General features: G+C 36.5%; 1 long non-coding RNA gene across 2 annotated transcripts in view; it reads right to left on the bottom strand.

The window, feature by feature from the left end:
* The window catches only part of LOC143677289 (uncharacterized), a 79,008-nt gene that overhangs the window by 47,993 nt on the left and 9,815 nt on the right, over positions 1-21,200 (bottom strand). The window contains exon 2 of one of the 2 annotated variants that reach the window (XR_013172492.1): positions 3,862-3,953. The exons of the other annotated variant lie outside the window; for it this stretch is intronic. This is a non-coding gene — a long non-coding RNA (uncharacterized LOC143677289). The remainder of the gene's footprint in view (positions 1-3,861; positions 3,954-21,200) is intronic. 2 annotated transcript variants of the gene reach the window in all.

Raw genomic sequence — 21,200 nt, 5'->3', positions numbered from 1 at the left:
TCACTCTGCTTTGCTTTGCTCATTAGTACCAGGAGAAGTTTTTATTTTATCTCCATTCTTCAAATTAGGGCTTATTTGTTGGTGGCATTAGATAAACTTAAAAAAAGAATAGTAATACACACTATGTATATGCATCTATTTGTATGCGTGTATATATATCTATATATACACATGTGCATCTTTGCATGTATACATTTGCATCTGTGTCTGTATGTTTGGAAAGCATACGACTAACATATTAAATCCATGATTTAATGAATAGTGTTTCTTAAGCTGAGGCTTTGCCATAACATGTGAATTGATCTTAAATTTTTACTTAGAAGTAATAATACTATGTATCAGGAATGACGATATGGAAAAGATTTGAATATACTAAACAAATACAGGAAGATTGTAAAACAATGAATTGGATAGTCTCAAATAGTTCTTCTAGTACTAATAGTAATTTTCATTATCCAGAAAGAAAATTCATAGCTTTTTTTAAAAATAAGCTTAAATGTAGAATAACTTAAAAGCGGAAATGCAGGCAACTGCTAATATGTAATAAGCAACATGGAAATAAAGTGAGGCTTAGCAGAGAGCTTTACAGGATTTCAAACAATTATTTTTAGAATGGGCTCATCTTGTTACTGTGACAATCTCTGACCATTTGAATAGCTCTAAAATTCTGTGGACCTGTCAACTGCTCTGTGATGTCTTCAAGGTGCATAATAAGCTCTCCTGCATCATGGATTTTCAAACCAGGCCTGTTTGCAATTATACCAAAATGAAGCATAGGCACTGCGCAGCTCACACAGTAAGTCTATGGACTTCATGCTTTGAAACATTTGGTATTTGAGGTGGCAGCAAATTAGGCATATTTTTCACCTAGAATTTGCTGGTTCTTAGGCATGAAGTTATGACAAAGAGAAGCGAAAGAAGGTTATTGACAAATATTCTTCCATTTCTAGAAAAAAGTACCTTTCTAATATGTTGTAAAGTACCCATATAAATAACATTAATAACTTCATTTAATGAAGCGTGCAAAGTTAATCTCAGTGCAACTCATAAAGAATAGGTACTTTACAGCATTTAAATTCTCTACTAACAATCAAATTGAAAATTTCTCTCTATATGGGATACAAATAAGATGGGAGAAGAATGGGTTTGCAGAAAAGCAATGGTTCAATCATTTAATATATGGTAGAAAGTTTCATCCCAAACTCCAGATTTGTCTCCTTCAATCAAATTTCTTTTCCTTTCTTCTTTCTTTTCTTTCTTTCTTTCTTTCTTTCCTTCTTTCTTTCTTTCTTTCTTTCTTTCTTTCTTTCTTTCTTTCTTTCTTTCTTTCTTTCTTTCTTTCTTTCTCTTTCTTTCTTTCTTTCTTTATTTCTCTCTCTTTCTTTCTTTCTTTTTTCTTTCCTTCTTTCTTTTTCTTTCTTTACTTCTTTCTTTCTTTCTTTCTCTCTCTCTTTCTCTCTTCTCTCTCTCTCTCTATCTCTCTCTCTCTCTTTCTGTCCATCTTTCTCTCATTCTTCCTTCCTTGTTTCTTTTATTTCTTCCTTCCTTTCATCTTTGTCCTTATCTATAATTTGGCATCTATTTATCCATCCAATCCATCAGCTTAACTATATATCTGCTTACCCACATACAAGACCAGTTACATCATCATTTGGAAGACCCAGGACAAAATGATACTCTTGGGCCCTTTGATCAAAAAGTATTAAGAATTTTAAGACAGAGACAGGAGAATATTAAACCAAGTGTAGAGCCTTTCTGAGAACTAGGCCATTGTGTGCTGCTTAGGTCACACGCCCAGGAAGCTAGCTCTGTGTGTGTATATGCATGCATGTGTGTTATTATCCTCATTCTCCTTGAAAAACTTAACTTCATACCTTTGGATAGCATTTTATCTCATGTGTGAGTACAAAACTGGGTTAATCAACATAGGGAAAGAAGATACAGTAAGAGGAACTGACCACATCGGAAGTTATATTTTGTGTCCTAATTATAGTGGGCAATGTATGTATATGTCCAAAGGTCCATATTACATTTAAGGCCACAGACCTATGCGAATTGCTTATAATATATGAAGGTTAATGTATTTCTCTGAATTATTTACTAAGACTGGAGTATTAGCCAGTCTGAGCTTCTAGTGCACCATTTTGCCCCCAAACAGTCATAAGTGATTTGAGAACTTTAAGCATCTATGGGAAGCATAAGTGGAAACTGCCTTGGGAAGTGGTTTGGAATGCAACTCCATCTGGAGCCGCAAAAAGACAGTCATGCCAGCTCCTCTGGATCCTCCTTGGGTACTTAAGTTCCTGCTACAATTTTAAACTTCCCTTGGCCTAGCCTACCTATACTGAATTCAGAACTCCAGATCTTCCCTGCTCTAGCTAGCTCACACCAAAATGTGGTTACCCACATACTGGCTTCTGCTTCTGGTTTCTTTTCATTTTCAGTATTGCATCTGCCCTTCTAACCCTGAGGTCAACTCAGCTTTGGTTCTTGAACCTGGTTTCTAGCTATGCTGTGCTCTTCCTCCTTAGAGAAGCACTTCCCAGGGTGTTGATTCAGGACAAGTGTGGTAGTTTCTCTTCCCAGTAAGCTCAAATGACCAATTCCTGAGACACCAAGGTTTCAAAGAGATATTTTATCACTAGATGCAAAGGATGGGATCAGATGGCCTATCAGCCTAAAAATCTGTCTTTCTGAAATGCAGCAATTCTGATAGTTTTATGGTATCAAAAGAAGGGCAGGTTTTAGGATAATGAGCACAATGGCTCCAGATGATGTAATCCGAGGTGATCTAATTATTGAGCATGTGAAGACTGATTATATGCTTAGTCACAGAACATTTATAAGAAAATGGCAGACTTAACATGATGATAGGTGTGATTTTGGTATATAACGAGGTATAAGTCACTTATAGATTAAAGTCTAAGCTACTGTGCTCATCAAGCAGACCCATGTCGGTTAGATCTAGCTTTGGTTATCAAGATAACTTTGGACTTGGGGCGAATATCAATGCTATGTTGCCTCTCTTCAGTGAAATGTGTTTGGGAATCCTCAACAAATTATTTTGTATGAATATAAAGTCCTGACCTAAGGGATTAATGTCATGGTTGTTAGGAAAGTATGCTGAAATGTGTAGGTCAAAATGATGATTGCAGTTATCTATTATCTTTAGCTCAGATGAAGCAGAGGCAAGAGGGCCTTTCCAAAATGACGTGTTTATAGGGTAAGCTAGCCCAGCCCTAATTCATAGGCTTCATATTGTAGATCAGAAGAGGATCTTACAGGTCATCTGGTGATCTAACATTTCTACTCTTTATGTGAGGAAACTGAGATTCAAAGGGATATTGTTTTTCCACCTCCATAACATAGATGCAAGATAGGGTTGCCCACAGCACATATTCTTAAGACCTTCAATGCCTTTTAAAATTTTTGCTCGGTCCTACTTTCTAATATTCTGAAGCCATAGCAGATTAATTTCAGTTCTTTAGCACAAGCACTTTGTCACCTTTTCATATTTATGTATACTATTCTCTTCCTAAAAATGACAGTTTATCTCCTCTCTACCCCTCCCATGTCTGGGACATCCATTTCCTATTTATCCCACATTTATATGAATCTTTTTGTATTGTTATTTTAAGTTTCACAGTACTATTCAAGGCTTGTTCTTTTTTGATGTTTTATTTCCCCTAAATTTAGTCTTCAGACATTTATTGAACTCTCTATAATGTGCTACGCAATAGGCTGGGTCTTGAGGATAAAAAGAATGAGGTATACTCTTTGCCTTCAAGTAAAGCAAAGTATAGACAACTGATACACACAAAGAACAGTGAAGAGAATGGAAATACAGTGATTGATACGTACCTTATAAGAGCACAAAGAAGGCTGAGGACATCAGTGAAGGCTCCTAGGGCTGGTAAACATGTGTGGAGACATCACAAGTCTCTAGAAATTCTCTACGTTAGAAAGTTGGAGTTAATGTACTGGCAAATAGGAAGAACTAACAGGATCACATTTCAAAAGTCATTAATAATCCAAAAGGTTATTCCAATGCTTGTATAATTCTTTGTGACTTAAGTGTAATCAGAACTCTATTTCTTTTCCTTCGACATGATTACATTTCTGCTTTCCACAGCGAGAAAGAGGTTTCTAGAAGGAGTCTATGCTTCCCAGTTTACAAATGAGCATACTTGAAAGGAAAAAAAAAAACTATTTTGCCAAAGACAAACAGGACATTGTGACTGTCTTCTCCAAGCGACATTCTCTGCATCGCATGCACATTAACTAGCATACTGCTTCCTAAAAGAAAAGCATTACAGAATCAGAAAATATTACCAGGATTAGAATACTGACAGACTATTTACACCAATCTCTTTCTTTACAAGGCCTCTGAAACCAGGGGAAGAGAAGTGATTTTCTCCAAGTTCAGAGCCCTTCAGCTCAGAGTCAAAAGCAGTCTGTTGCCGTATCATCCTCCATGCCACTTCATTACTCTTCTCGGTATGATATTTTTCAGGTGAAATTCAAAAGCGTTATTGCCTCATGTTAAAATGCACAGCTAAACCTAAGAAAGGACAGATGTGTCAGTAATCTATAGAAAGCCAGAAGCTGCATTTGTAGGCTTTACTTACCAGGAACTCTGTTTGAGGCAAGGAATGATCAATAAAGGCCATTGGTCTAAAGTGGTCTTTCCTTCCATTTAAGATGGGGGAGGAATGATTGTGAAAATTGCGATAAAATAAAAATACATGGGCAGTGGTTTTCAGCTTAGCAGCTTTGGCCTGGATTTTTCAAGTTACCAGAGTAACAAAAATGATGAATCTGGCCTATTGATTGCATTTATACTGGATCCATGAGAGGGCTTTTTGCTCAGTATGGGTGCATGTGAGAGATTCAACAAACGTTTGAAGGCTAATGAAAGCACTCATGCTGTCTGGATGGCTAATTGGCTGGTATTTTTCAATCCTGGCAGGGGTGGATTTACTGAAACGAAGTAGAAATATCATAATAATTCAGGGGATAGCATTTTTACAAGGTTCTGGAAAGCACTCTCAGTGATCGTTATTTTGTATCTTCCAAAATCCTTTAAAGGTTACCTTTTTATCAATAGAACACTCATACTTCATTTTTCAAAGTTCCCCAGTGCCCATGGAAGAATAGAAATAAAGTGAGCCTGGAAAAACAAGCTTTAAAAACAATGGTGACATTTCTTGGCAAACAGTTGAGAATTTTCTGCATTTGGTTTGCCTCTGATGGTGATTTGTTAAGAGCTGTTCTAGTTTGCTAGCTGCCGGAATGCAATATACCAGAAATGAAATGGCTTTTAAAAAGGGGAATTTAATAAGTTGCTCGTTTATACTTCTAAGGCTGAGAAAATGTCCCAATTAAAACAAGTCTATAGAAATGTCCAATCAAAGACATCCAGGGAAAGATACCTTGGTTCAAGAATGCCAGTGAAGTTCAGGGTTTCCTCTCTCAAGTGAGAAGGCACATGGTGAACACAGTCATGGTTTCTCTGTCATCTGGAAGGGCACATGGTGAACATGGCGTCATCTGCGAGCTTCTTTTCCTGGCTTCCTGTTTCATGAAGCTCCCCAGGAGACATTTTCCTTCTTCATCTCCAAAGATCGCTGGCTGGTGGACTCTTCTTCTCGTGGCTATGTTGTTCTGCTCTGCTCTCTCTGAATCTCTCTTTCTTCAAAATGTTTCCTTTTATATAGGACTTCAGAAACTAATCAAGACCTACCTAAATGGATGGAGACACAGCTCTACCTAATCCAGTTTAACAACCATTCTTGACTAAGTCACATCTCCAGGGAGATGATCTAATTACAGTTTCAAACATACAATACTGAATAGGGATTAGAAGAAGTGGCTGCCTTTACAAAATGACACTAGGATTAAAATTTGGCTTTTCTAGGGTATATACATCATTTCAAACTAGCCCAAGAGCATTCAACTGGGTTCACATTTGAGGAAGTTGTCAAGATAATGTAGCTCTATTGTCTTTTAATTATCCTAATCATTAAAACATTGCAGGAATCTTTGCTGTGCTCATTCTGTAGGAGTTGAAGCTTGTAAACACGGAGAGAGGAAACCAATTTGAAACTAACTGAAGAACTGAAGTAAACTTGTTAGTTAATTGAACAAACACTCGTTGAGCATCTACTATGTGCCAGGCATTGTGCTTCCAGTTGGGAGATGAAAAGTGGAATTAGTCATAGTTAATGCCCTCAGTATCTTACAGACATATATAACTAAAAGCTATTTATCAGTGTTTGAATAGTGCTCTAAGCAAAGTACTTTGGGAATGCCAAGCATCTTTTTTTTTCATCAGGATTGGCAAAATGCATCACTTAATTTTCTTCCGATGGAAAATGGCCAAAAACACAGCCCAAACTTGCTTAAAGAATAAGGGAATATTCTATGAAGTGGGGGGCTTAAAATCTGATCATGGGTAAGTGTTGGATTCAGAGGTTTAATTGATTTCACCCAAATTTTGATTTTTCTGATCCTGTCTTTTGGGTCCATTCTCTCTAAGTGTGTGTGTTGCCTTCATTCTTAGTTCATGAATCGACTCCATTTAAACCTCATAAGTTGTCAGCCTTGAAGGATTCATTTCCCCTCCCTCTACAAAAATTATGGCATTGTTTTAGTGAAAAAAAAAAAGGTTGACTAGACATGGGCAGCGAAAATAAATAAGCTGAATCTTGAAGCATGAGGGTACAAAATGAAGCAAGTGGACAGAGTGCCAGGGCAAGGAGACAGCATGTACAAGGGAGGGAAGACATCAGAGTGTGAAATAAGGTATGTTCAGGAAATAACAAACATTCAGAATGGGTTGAGGGTTGAGTGGTGGAACATTAAAGATGGCCAAAATGCCATACCAGGTGGTTAACATCTATATTACTGTCTGTCTACTTTCATTAGTTATTTGTAAGTTGTTTTTTTGGAGTCTACATGTAAGATAGCCCTGAATCTCTGTGCCTGTTTTAATATAAAAATTGCACATATATAAACACATATAGGAACATAAAGTATGTATATAATATTCCCAAAGAGTCCTAAAAGCCATGCTTCATACATCTTTTTCCCCCTCTCAATTCATTCTGAGATACAGGCTTTGATGTATCAGAAAGGCTGAAATTTAAATATTTTTTGAATTATAATTTGTATATATTTGTAGATATTTAGAATCACTGTAGCAGAAGTGGAGAATTATTTCTGGCCCACATCAACTTTGTTTCATTTTCAGACTTCATGGTCCAGACAGCCTTGGAAAATGATGGCTGTGTAGCTAGTTTCTACGTTTAAGACTCATCGAATAAACTACTTTGACTCATTTAATAATTTCAAGGTCCTATTTATTTGGTCACAGCAATAGCTGCTATCTTCTCCATATCCAAAGGCAAACTGTGATCTGGGGAATTTTGATATCAACCATGGTTAATTAGGAAAAAAGAAATGAATATGGAGACAAGTAAACGTAGGTTTTAAATCTGACTCTGTTATTACTAGCAGAGGATAAAAAAGCCCTTGCTTTCCTGAGCCTTGGCACCCACACTAATAAAGTGAGGATGGTTATTAAGGGTCAGCTATATCTCTGACAAGGTGAAACTGCATACAGTTGTTGAAAAATAGTCTAGATCAAGCAACTGATTCTTCATATATGCTATTCATTTTCTCAGGAACATCTTTGTCCCTCCTTCCTGCAAACCTTTTTTGCTTCCAACTTTGCCTTGCTAATTCTTCCTTGTCCATCAGTACTAAATAGAGAAATGTCTTCCAGGATTTGTCAAACTCTTCAAGGTTGGATTAAGTGCTTTTCCTCTGATGCCCCACATCTCTGAGTACTTCCCTTCTCATAGAACTTACTACTCTTCATTCTAATTCTTTAGCCACTAATCTGTCCCCTTCTAGCCTCTCTGAAGGTAAGAGCCATCTCAATATTTTACACAGTTTTATTTCCAAGGACCAGTACAGAGACTCAGGCAACATAGAAAATCATTTGTTGAAAGTGAATAAATGAGTGAGAGAATTAATGTAACATTTAAATTCTGTGCATAGTAACTTAGACTCTAGCTTGACATCATGGAGAGAAGTATATCTGTGGTCGGTTGAAGTAACTTAATTTACATAGGAACCAGAGTCTGTAATATCAATATTCCTCAAAGTATATCTTGGAGTAGTTATTTGTTTCCCTGTCTCTCTCAATCAACAATTCAGTTAATTGAATGAGACTTTTGGCATAGAGAAAAGAGTACTAGATTTAGAAAATAAAAATACAGACTCACAAACCTGCTCTGCCATTCATCAGCTATTCAATTCTATTTAGGTTATTCCATCTCTTTGACTTTGTTTACTAATTTATAAATGTTTACTATAATTTATAGGTTATATATATAATTTTTAATTTAGCTTAATTAGCTATATATAGACATAATTGTGTTTGTATGTGTGTATATATATTATGAACACATGTCTATGTAAACATATATATATATACCTGGTAGAGTTAACTAAGGAATGAAACTAAAAGCTTTGTAAAATGAAAGCAGTATATAAACATAAAATATTACTACCAGATCAAATCTGCATTCAATGCAACATGTTGGCAGAGTCCAAACCTAACCAGGAGAGTTTAGGTGAGCCACTGTAAAAGCACCTCTTTTTGCCTCTCTCCCTTTCTCTCCTTACATTCCTCACGACCAATGGATTTGGATAGGCAAAATGAGTTGGATATGCTTGGCTTTTTTTCTCTCAAGTGGACAAAATGGGTTGTCATGTGCAGTGGTTGCCAAAAGAATTGTCTAGCCGAAACATAGACACATTTTATTATGGATTAACTCTTTCATTTGTGAACCTGTATATAGCATAAGGAAAATCAATTTGATATCTTTCTGATTCATTTATTCTTTAATCACTGAATTATTGTTTTGCAAAAATAATTCCAGAAAGCTTGCAAGTTCATTTTGTAGGTCTTCTCAAGTTTCTGTTCTAGAGAAAGCAGTGAACAGAATATACATCCTGTCCCCACTCTTCGCCTCCCTCACCCCTGTACACACTTAAACAAACCCCTGCGGGTCTGAGATTGGTTTGACATTTAGAATTTTAGCATTCACTAAATGTAGTCAAAGGCAGCCTTCTCTAACTCAGTAAATGAATTTTCAATTTACCAGTAAGAAAATTACAGTATTGGACTGTGCAAAAACTGACTCACTTTGCATTTGTTGTATAATTAATATTAATTGAATATGCATTGATTTTGCTCTTTGGACTAATGGAGTAATTTTAAAAGAAAAGCTTATTTCAGTAATTAAGCAGATTAAAATAGATAACATATATTTCTTGTTTAATCAGTCCAATAATTGAGTTCCACTAGTTTAAATTCACATCTACTCCCTATTTAATCAAAGTTAAATGCTATGTTTATCCAAAAGCTAAATAATGTATAGACAGTACATTTAACCCAGAGTATCACATTTCAAAAATCACCATGAGTATAGATGTGTTATTCTTACTAAATGTTCATCAGTAATAGGTTTTCTTTGAAAGTGTTCTATACAGTGAGGTTGTTTCTGAAACCCCACTAATGAGAGCAATGTTTTTGCATCTCTGAGATAATACCAGCCTATCATATTGCAGGATGTAAAGTACTGTGGGACCTAACATGTAAATAAAGCTGACCTCGGTAAAATAAACAATGGTACAAAATCAGAGGCCCATTTCAGCAACTGCAAAACAGAGCTCATTGTAGAGCTACATAGCAACACAGAATAGCTCAGCTATTTTGTGCAAATTTCATTCTTAAGGATCTAAAAGGGCATTAAAAATCTTAGGCTTAATGGAATGGGAGGGATGCCATGAACTTCCAGAGGGAAAGTTCTTACATGCCTAGAAAAAGCCACAAATGTATTATTGGTATAGGTGCAGTCTAGAGCAGAGAAATTGTCATCTAGTTCTGATGGCATATCCTTGGGCAAGTCATTTAAACTCTCTTTGCTTCACTTTCCCCTCCATTTAAATGGCTGAATTGGAAGAAATACTTGTTTCCCACAGTAAAATTCCAGATATGTTGAAGTAGTAATTTTCCCTTAACTCAGAAGTAGAAAATATTTGGAAATGATTTGGATGCAGGAGCGATCCATAAATCACTGAAAGAAGCAAGGCAAAGGTTTTGAAATTGCATTTGTTCTAACTTTCTCTTCTTTTGGAAGAATGAAATTTCTAGCAGCCTAGAGAAAATAATCCAGAAATTGCCAAATGATCAAATTGCAACTGTTTCCCATTACATTCTTACTTTAAACATGTTTTGCTTTGGAACAATGATATCATAAAATTCAAATGATTTCCATCAGAATGCAATGAGCATTTCAATCCCTATTAATAAAAATAGCCAATGTGCTTTGCGTTTAATATGCCAAACATTGCATTGTCTCATGTAATCTATTTAATTCTGACAACTACCTAGCGTGGTGGGTGCTGTTGTCATGTTAACTCTGCAAAAGAGAAAATGGAAGAGGAAACTTTGGTAGCTTTTGTCACTGAACCCAAACCAAGTAGCTTTCCATATCTCTGAATATACAGGCCTAAAACAATTAGCTGGAACATATCCCAAACTTACTCTCAAACTTACATCTCAAGCTTACATCTCAAACTCACTCTACCATCTACTAAATGAGAGAGCAATTGAAAAGCATTTACCAGGGTGTTTTGAGTAGTTCAGAAAATATGATTTCCCTCTCTGCTTTTCTAGTGCATTGCTAGGGCCAGTAAGACTTATCATCTAAGTATTTTGCCTAAAACTTATTTTATCCAAAGAGAGGAAGATTCCATTCTAGTAAGCAGGAGAACGTGTTGCTTACTACTAACTAGCATCAGTAGCAGTTTGGGGATGAGAAGAAAAAGTGTAACAAGAAGAATAAAAGTAGAAGTAGAAAGGAGGAGACCACTACTAAGGAGAAGATAAAATTAGCAGAGGAATTTCCATATAATCTGCAAAATTGTAGGATATAGCCTCTAAAGAGAATCGACAGTAAAAACGTGGTCAAGAGCATAGACTCTGAAATGACATTGTCTAGGATTAAATGCTCGTTGTTTTACTGAGTTGTGTGACTTGGAGAAAGTTACTTAACTCCTCATCGTGCCTCAGTTTTCTCATCTGTAAAATGTAATAATAATGACACCTTACTCACTGCAATTTTGTGAGGATTAAATAAGCAAATATACATGAATGCATCCTGGAACATAATAGGTACTAAGTGTTTTGCTGCTATTTTTCTTTTCTTGCTTCTTTACTTATTTGGAATCAAGATTTGAACATTCTAGAGATTAATCGACACAAAGCAGGAACCACAGTCAATCCTGTGCGTTATCCTTCATTATAGCCCTATACTTTAACACAGTGGAGATGACTTTCCTTTGGTTCCATATGCCTTCCATTAAGCCCTGTAATCTAGTCTACTTGCAAAAAAACGTGAATAGAAAAAATTCTATCATTTAGGTAGAACAATATAGATCTTCATTTTGTTTTAAGGTACACATGTTATTGCTGTTTTTGTTATTACAGTGTAAAACACTATAGTCATTTTATAGTGAAAGAACATTGTTTCTAGATGCTTCCAGTAAAAGCAAAATATAATTTATATGACATTTTATCATCAAAGTTGCTTATTAAAACTTAACAATTCATGCATTTCTTGCAGCAAAAACAATGCATTTCTTGCATTTATAAGGGGAAAAAAAGAACAGCTATTGTTCTGTCTCAACTATGGCAAAAATGGCAAGTTGGAAGTAAAATAAAATGAACATCATTTTTACCTTATGAGCTAATTCAAAGCTACATTAATTTATACTGCTCCTTACTTCATTTCAATTTTTAAAAGATCCAGCAAGATTTTTGGGTTAAATTTCGATAATAAGAGATTGTTAAAAGGTTAAAAATTCAACAAGTAATGGTTACTAGAAAACATTTTTGCAGTATTCTAGAAAGATAAAATAAAGCTTATCAAGGATGAAGCAGCTGATTTTTCAGTTCAGAGGTAGGATACCAAAGACTCCAGAAGGCACAGCCTTGATCTCTCTAGAGACATTGACCTAAAAGCAGGATAGTCATGTAGAAGTACTGTTTTCTTTCTTCAACTCACTCCAGAGCATATTATGAAAAAGGTGGGCTTTGGAATTGTAGGGATTTCCACAGTTATGTATCTTTATATGGATTAATGCATTCTGTAAATATCAAAACCAAAGCCAAGTCTGAAAACAGTGAAAGATCCAGGCAGTCATTTCCATTGTCACTCTATGTCAGGGGACCCAAACAGGTGGCCTGAACCTAGAATACAGCTCACAGCCCATTTCATCTAGCCCACGTTGTGTTTAAACAATTTGTATGTCTTCAGTTGGGATGAATGTTCTCTAGCTCATTGCCGTGGACTATTCTGTTTTGCTACTTTAGGCTGGTTCACCCATGCCTGGTCCCTCAAGGATGACCTGAGTAGGCAAAAAGGTTGGTATAAGTAAGGAGAAATTCAGAGAAAGCTGATTTCAAAGCTCCCTAGGCTAAACACTGAATGAGAGCAAAGACTGGTTCTGGGCTGGCTTAAGATGTATCTAGAACACCGCGCAGAGTGCCTGGTAAACAGTAAGTGCTTGATAAATATTTACAGAGAAGAACAGAATCTCAGATCTGTAATTTAGCAGGTCACAGACCTTGGACAAGATAGTTCATTTCAACTTCCAAAGCCTACGTTGCAAGGTTATTATGAGAAAAAAAATGTATTAATATTGAAATGTATAAAAGGATTCTGGCAGCACTTAAAATCTGCTCCTATATTTCATTCTCCATACTATTAAGTCATACCTTTCTCCATATTTTCTTATGTCTCTCTATGAAAATCAGGCATGGTATAAAGTCATCATTTTGATGGCATAATTTTAAAATGACCAAGAAACAACATGGAGATGCCTGTGAGCTTCTGATATTTTATGAAGCTTCAGTTAGAAAGAAGCTTGGTTTGGTTCAGTTATACAATAGTCTAACATACTGTCTGAGACCACTTTGCTTTCCTCCTTCCCCAAAGTATGTTGTTTGTCAAGAAATGTTAGCATTTTTCAATTATAGACTGTAACTTCTCAAGTATTTCATGCCAAAGAAAAGATGCATATATGGTTCTCTAATATGAGAATAGTAGCATACACTACCTATTCAGTAAAAGGCCCAGCTCAATTTGGTCAATTGAGCGTTATGACAAGAGGCTTACACGATATGTCAGTACACCTGGGTTCTCATCTCCACCATTACTAACTCACTTTGTGACCTTGGACAAGTCACGCCACCTCATTAGCCTTCAGAGATTTACTTGCAAGATTAGAGAAAAAACAGTTAAGTCTATGAAGACAATGACTGAATAAAAACTAGAGATAAGGTATTTACAAAGGAAAAAAGGAAACGTGAGAAATGTTACTCTCAGTAAAAGTCTGACATGAAATGAAGACACGTTATGGCACCCAAGGGAGCATGTGGTAGATTGCCTCAAGAGTTGGGAAGTCTATGCATCATCTCTTGGATCTGGACAGGCTTGCCCAGCAGATTGTGGCAGAACTAAACCAGTCTTTGGGCCCATACCCTAATAAGCTGGGAGCTTCCACTTCCTGACATTTGAAATTCCTTCTCTTAAAAATCAGCTGTCATCCTGTGAGCAGGAAATGAGGCTCATGGACCACAACCCCATCCGAACCCTCAGGAATAGTCAGCCCCAGCTTACTCCCTCTCTGTCTGAGCCTCCTTGGAGGTAGATGCTCCGGTTCTAGTTGAGCCATTCCAGTGAACCCTGCATCAAAGAGAGGTGAGCTGTCCCTGCTAAACCTAACCAAACTGCAATTCATTAAAAAAAAAAAAAAATGCTATTGCTTTTAGCTACTAAATTGGGGTGGGTCAGGGTGGGGGTGTTTTTATGCAGCAAAAGATACTGCAAAGAATTAATCAAGAGAAAAGAATACTCTTTACAAATCAGCCAGTAATGTATGGTGGAATCATAGGAAATTATTTGCTTTGACTTTTAACTAAATTTTCTCCTAGATCACAGACTATCATGCCCCTTAGTTCATCTTCTGACTATAATAATTGACCCAAATAACTTCAAAAATTTTTCTTGCATAATACAAGCCATGAGGTTGGAAGATGTTCCTTCCTAAAATAGTTTCCTCTTCTGCATGGATATATTTGACGTATCGACAAAGAAAGAAATACAGGAACAGATTTCTTATCCAGGAAACTCACAGCTTTACATAGTCATAACATCTTGCTTCCTGCTTAAAAAGCCCTTGGGGGACCTTATGGAATAGTGCATGTGCACGTTCAACTCAATTGTTCTTAAACTCATTCTGTTGTGCACAAGTGACAGATTGCCACCCTGTGCTACCTTCTTGTGAGAGCATCCTCTTTCCTGGAGAGTTACATATGTGCAAAGTCTTCCTGCAAACACCCACAATCTCTGAGCCATCTGGGAAAACTTGAAGCCTTTTCTCAAGTTTTGGTCCCACCTAAGCAGCCACTGAGGTTTTCCTAAGGGACTAAGCCCTACTGATGCAGCAGGCAATGTGCAGGAGAGTGATGAGATATTTAGGGTAAGAAATTAATCCCCTTAAATGCCGAGCAAATGAAGTATGCCAAAGTCTACCCGAATGATGATATTCAAGGAGAGCCTAAAGGATTAGAAGGTCTTCTTTACTCCCTTGCATGACTACATTTATGAGTTTCATAGGAGTTGAATTCCTTACAGATTTCTGTACCACTGTGGAAGACTATTTGGCTTTTCTTCAGGAAGCTAAGTGTAGAATTACCATATAACCCAACAATCCCACTTCTAACTGTATACCCAAAAGAACTGAAAGCAGTGACTCAAATAGATATTTGCACACAGGTGTTCACAGCAACACTGTTCACAATTGCTGAAAGATAGAAGCAACCCAAGTACCCACCAACTGGTGTATGGATAAATAAAAGGTGGCATATATACACAGTGGAATATTATTCAGTCACAAAAAGGGATGGTGTTCTGATCTGTGCTACAACACGGATAAACCTTGAAGACAAAAGGATAATTATTTCATGATCTCATTTATATGAAAAATTAGAATAAGCAAATTTATAGAGTCAGAAACTAGAATAAATTATCCAGAGGCCAGAGTATGGGTAAGAAATTGGGAGTTGATTCTTAATTGGTGCAGAGATTCTCTAGGTGTTTGTAATGCTTTGATAACGGTTGATGGTGAAGCTTGCACTACATTGTTTAAGTAAATAATACCACTGAATTGTGCATTTGAATGTGGTTAAAAAGGGATATTTTAGGTTGTAAATATGTCACGGAATACATTTTTTAAAAAAACCCGTGGAATTATACAATGCAAACAGTGAGTAAACTATGGACTATAGTTAATGTAAATTACAATAATATTGTTTCATCAGTTGTAACAAAGATACCACACTAATGCCAAGCATTAAAAATAAGGGAAACTGCATGTGGCGGGGGGGGGGACAAAGGAACTCAGTACTTTCTGTATGATTTTTTTTTATACCTACAACTACTCTAATTTAAAAAAAAGTCTGGTATTCTTCATTGATGATAACTAAATTTTTATCTTGTTCCTTCGGATGAACCATCAGCTCCTGTTTCTTTGTTTGAAATGTTTGATGCAGAATGCTATTTTAATATGTTACTTCTGGGATGCAGAATGCTATTTTAATATGTTACTTCTGGGATTTCATCCCTAAGCTGTTTGTTTTTTAAGTTTGGTCCAGTTAGTCATATGACAAAGCTTTCCTTGGGTCCCAGGAGCTGGCAAAACTAGGGAAATTAATGCAAGTATCACCTTTCACAGTTTTTGCAAATTGGCTCTGTTGACTGGCATTCTCTCTCAGAGGTTAGCCCTCCTCCCCTGATCAGACAGACAGGAAAGTGCAAGTTCTTCTATGTCTTTTCTGAACCTGTGTCATGCCCTTGGCTTCTGCTCATGGCCTTAGGAACCCACCTACTTATAGGAAACTGAGTTCTTTCTACTCCCTTTGAAACCACCCACCTTTCACAACTGCCCTGTGTGCCAATTTGAAAATATTAAGTACTCCAAAAAAAGGCATGTTTTGATCCTGATCCAATTTTGTGGGAGCAGCCTGTTTCTTTTAATCTTGATTCAATACTGTAGTCTGGAATTTTTTATCAGATTATCTCCATGGAGATGTGACACACCCAATTGTGGGTGTGACCTTTTGATTAGATAGAGATGTGACTCCACCTATTCCAGTGGGTCTTGATTAGTTTACTGGAGTCCTTTAAAAGGAAACATTTTGAAAAGACAAGATGTACTTGGAGAACAGTTGCTTCACCAAACAGAGACACAGATGTTTGGAGATGGTTGGAGCTCAGCATGCAATCTGAGCTTTACGAGAACCAAGGGAAGCCAAGAAATTAAACCAGCCCTACAGAAGCAAAGTGAAGAACCCCCACAGGAACAGAGGCTGAAAGCAATGGAGCCCAGGAACAGGGGACCAGCAAGGAACCAGTGTGCCTTCCCATCTGACAGAGGTGTTCCAGATGTATCAGCCTTTATGGATTAAGGTATCTTTCCATGGATGCCTTAGATTGGACATTTCCATAGGCTTAGAACTGTAAACTTGTCATTATATTCTCCTTTTTAAAAGCCTTTCCAGTTCTGTATTGCATTCCAGCAGCTTCCAAACTAACACACTCTATTTGTCATAAAGTAGGTAATCCTTTGTCCCAGGCCACTTTGATTTCTTTTTTTCCAATACTACTTTTCTTACACTTGCCCTGTAGGCAAATACTGGCAAGGTGAGCCAGAAAATAATGTCCTGATTCAGTCTTTCAGGTTGCTACCTGTTTAGATTGGCAGCATGATATGCACAGAGGGGTTATCTTGTTCCCTCCAGAACAGGGCCAGAGACCACAAGGGCAGAGCAGGCCAGATCCACACCATACCGGGGAGGGGGTCTAGTAGGATCCATCAACATCAACATGCCCCTCCATTTGGTAAGTTGCATTTTCTTGATTTGGCACTCACACAGTTACTGCAGCCCTTTAGCTCTTTTCCAGAGTCTTAGAGACATTGACTTTGCCAGGTTTTTTTCTAGTATTTCAAAGAGTCTTTGGAGCAGTAGCACCTGGTGCATTTCACACTGCTGTCATGGGTGACCAGGAAATGACTGATTGCAGGGAATGTCCCTTTAGCCACTGACCTTAAAATAGTGTGCCATATGGGGCCATTTGGAACTCTACACAACTTGACCTATATCCCCAAATTCTCAGCATCCTTTCAACTGAATAATATATAACAGTGTAACAATTTGAAAATCAGGCTATTGACATTATTTTTAATATTGATTCAGAGATCTGATTCTGAAGAAAATTATCCTGTTAATAATGAAGCAAAAAAAAGCTGATTGCCACATTACTCTGGTAGCCGTGTGTCATAAAGGCCTTTTCTCATGATAAACGTTAAATAAACTACAGCATCACATAATGACCTGATATTTTGCCTAGCCAAAAAGATCACCAACCTGTCTGACCATTAAGCCACATCCTCTAATGTAACGTTAGAAAATTACCTGATATACACAGTCAGCTACATGAATAGCAAATCTCCCCAAAACTCCCCAAAAGCAAAAAAGTCAGACAGAAAGAAAAATCTGTTTACTGGGTCTCTCATCTACCTTATAGCAGCGCAGTGAGTGCCCCCCTGTTTGAATATTTGCTCCCAGATTTTCCCCTTCCTAATTCACTCCTCACTCAAGAGAAAGTCAGTTTTCCTGAAATAGTGCTAATCCTGTTACTTTCTTATCAAAATGTGGCCCTTCGTTCCTGCTGCCCCCAGAATACAGGTCAATCTCCTCAGTCTGGCCTTCTCTGTACTGACCCCTCTCCATCCTTGCAGTTTTATTTCCCAGCAGTTCACTCCATCATAAGTTTTCTTTAGTATATGTGTTATTTGTTTTTACTTGAGCTTGCTTCTTTACTTTCTCATCTCCTTGACTGGGTTTTTATTGTTTGCTTGTTTTTTCCTGCCTGCACTACCTTTTCCTCTATCCACTTGTCAAGAATTTTTAAGTTGAAATAAATTGCTACTTCCTCCATAGTGTCATCTCTAATCATCCTCAAAAGCATGCTCTAGCTCTTCCAAATTTACTAAAACAATTTATATTTAACTTTGCTTATGCAAGGCAGTATTGCCTGGCATTATAAGTATTTATAGCCACATTTTATATCTACTTCTAGACTGTAAGTTTCTCAGGAGCAAGATCTTACAAAATATAACTAATGGCATTGCATGTTGAATAAAGATGTTGATGGCCAGAATGAATCTATTTTTCCCTTCTCACCCAGCCTACACCTATAAGTTAGAGAACTGGATTTAGTATAGTAAAACGTCTGTTAACAGAAGTCAGACTGAAGGAGATTTAAATTTCATATAATTGTCACAAAACCCTTTGAGGAAAAGTACTAAGTGTAAGTGTAGGATTGCTGAGTTCTATGTTATGGATCCATTTAAATGCCAAGCTACTGTTTGCCAAAGTGGCTGTATTATTTTGCATTGCTGTCAACCTACTATGATCGTTTCAGTTGCTTTGCATCCTTGTCAACACTTGCTATTGTCAATCTTTTAAATTTTAGCCATCCTAACATGTATACTGTAGTATTTCATTGTGATTAATTTTGCTTTTTCCTAATGACTATTGATTACAAGCATCTTTTCTGTGCTTATTTGCCATCATTTTATCTTCTTTGGTGAGGTATCTGTCCAAATCTTTTCTCCAATTTTAGTTCGGTGTTCATCTTACTACTGAGTTGCAATGTATGTTCTGGGTACAAGCCCCTTTATCAGCATATGTTTTGCAAATATTTACCCACCTTCTATGGCTTGCCTTTTCCCTTCTTATCAAAGACTTTTGAACAGAAGACATTTTATTTATCAGTGAATTATTATCAATATTTTCTTTTATGATTCATGTTTTTGGTGGGACATTAAACTTTTATTTAAGTTAATATTAAAGTAATCATTTACTATTAAATCTGAGGTCACAGAGATTTTCTGTATTCTTCTAGAAATTATATTGGTTAACATCTTATATGTAGTTGTATATTACATTTTGAGTTGATTTTTTATACATAGTGTAAATGCTGAGGTTCAATGTTTTACATATGTATGTTCAACAGTTCTTGGATCATTTGTTGAAAAAAAGTGCTTTGCTATTGAATTAACTTGGCAAATGTGTTCAAAATCAACTGGCCTTACATATGTAGGGCTACTTTTGCATTCCCTGTTCTGTTCTCTTGTTACACATGTCTGTCCTAACACCACTATCACACTACCTTGATTATTGTAGCTTTACAGAGAGTCTTGAAATCACATATTGCACAGAATTGTAGGTTGACATTTTCTTCCTTTCCTTGCTTTTAAGGTATTTCCATCTTAATTTTTTGACATCTTTATCTTTGTTCCTCTGTATATAATGTGTCTTTTCAATCGGGAAGACTTTATTCTGTTTATCATTGGTTTGGAGCAGTTTGATTATAATGTAGTTTTCCTCAGTTACTGTACTTGGGACTTTTTGAGCTTTTTGAATTAGTGTGTTTACAGTTTAAATCAAATTTGGAAAAATTTCAGTCACTCATTCTTTTTTTTTATAATTACTTTTTTTATTTTTTTAACTTTATTGTGAAAAATAACATATATGCAAAAAAAAGCAATAAATTTCAAAGCACATTGAACAATTAGTTGTAGAACAGATTTCAGAGTTTGGTATGGGTTACAGTTCCACAATTTTAGGTTTTTATTTCTAGCTGCTCTAAGGTAATGGAGACTAAAAGAGATATCAATCTACTGATTCAGCAATCATACTCATTTGTTAAACCTGACCTTCTCAATATAACTGCACCATAATCTTTGGCTTTTCTCCCACTCTTTAAGGGTATTTGGATTATGCCCATTTCAGCTTTTTCATGTTGGAAAAGGCTGTTGATAATATGGGATCGGGGATGGAACAAGTTGATGTTCTGGAGAGGCTGACCTTTCTGCATTTCGAGACTTATCTGGTCCAGGGACCCATCTGGAGATTGTTGGTTTCTGGAAAGTTACCTTAGTGCATGGAACCTTTGTAGAACCTTATAAATTGTCCTAGGTGTTCGGTTGGGGTTTGGCAAGTTGTGACAGATAGAAATATCTAACTGAAGTTTGCATAAGTGACCTCCAGTGCAGCCTCTTGACTCGATCTGAACTCTCTCGGCCACTGATACCTTATTTGTTATGCTTCTTTTACCCCTTTTGGTCAGGACAGCATTGCTGATCCCACAGTACCAGGGCCTGATTCATTCCTGGGGGTCATCTCCATGCCACCAGGGAGACTTTCCTGAATGTCATGCCCCATGTAGGGGGAAGGGCAATAATTTCAGTTGGTGAGTTGGGGCTTAGACAGAGAGAGGCCACATGTGAGCAACAAAAGAGGTTATCCAGAGGTCAGTCACTTATTCTTGAAATGATTTTTTCCTCCTGTATTTCCCACATTCTCAGGAATACTAATTACATGCATATTAAGCCATGTCAAGCTATTCAAAAACTTACTTGTGCTCTATTAATTTGTTTTCAGGCTTTCTCCTCTCTATGTTCCATTTAGTTTGTTTTGCTGTTTCCCATCTCAGTAATCTTTTCTCCTGCAGTATTTAATCAACTATTAATCTGATCCAATGCATTTTTATCTCCAAAAATATAATCTTTATTTCCCAAACTATAATTTTTATTTCTAGAAGTACAGTTTGGACCTTTTGTGTATCTTCCATGTTTCTTTTAATATGCACATATGTTAAATCTTTCCTATATATTTTTATAACAAATGGAAAATATTTGCAATCATTTTTTGATGTCTTTGTCTTCTAATTCTATTACCTGCATCATCTCTTATTTTTATGGGTTGATATTTTTCCTGGTTATAAATTATACTATGTTGCTTCTTTGTATGCCTAGTCATTTTCCATTGGATACCAGACATTGCCTTATAAATTGTTTGGGGATACATAGTTTCATTTGCTTACAATTGTTCATTAATCTTGCTCTGGTACTCAGTTAAGTTACCTGAAAATAGTTTGATCCTTATTTCACTTGCTTGTTTATTTTGTTAGAGGGCAGTAGCTTTTAGA

This window comes from Tamandua tetradactyla, chromosome 3 (genome assembly GCF_023851605.1).
Source record: "Tamandua tetradactyla isolate mTamTet1 chromosome 3, mTamTet1.pri, whole genome shotgun sequence".
In the NCBI taxonomy this organism is placed as follows: domain Eukaryota; kingdom Metazoa; phylum Chordata; class Mammalia; order Pilosa; family Myrmecophagidae; genus Tamandua; species Tamandua tetradactyla.
The sequence above is the reverse complement of the archived record's forward strand: the minus strand, read 5'-3'. Positions and strand labels throughout refer to the sequence as shown.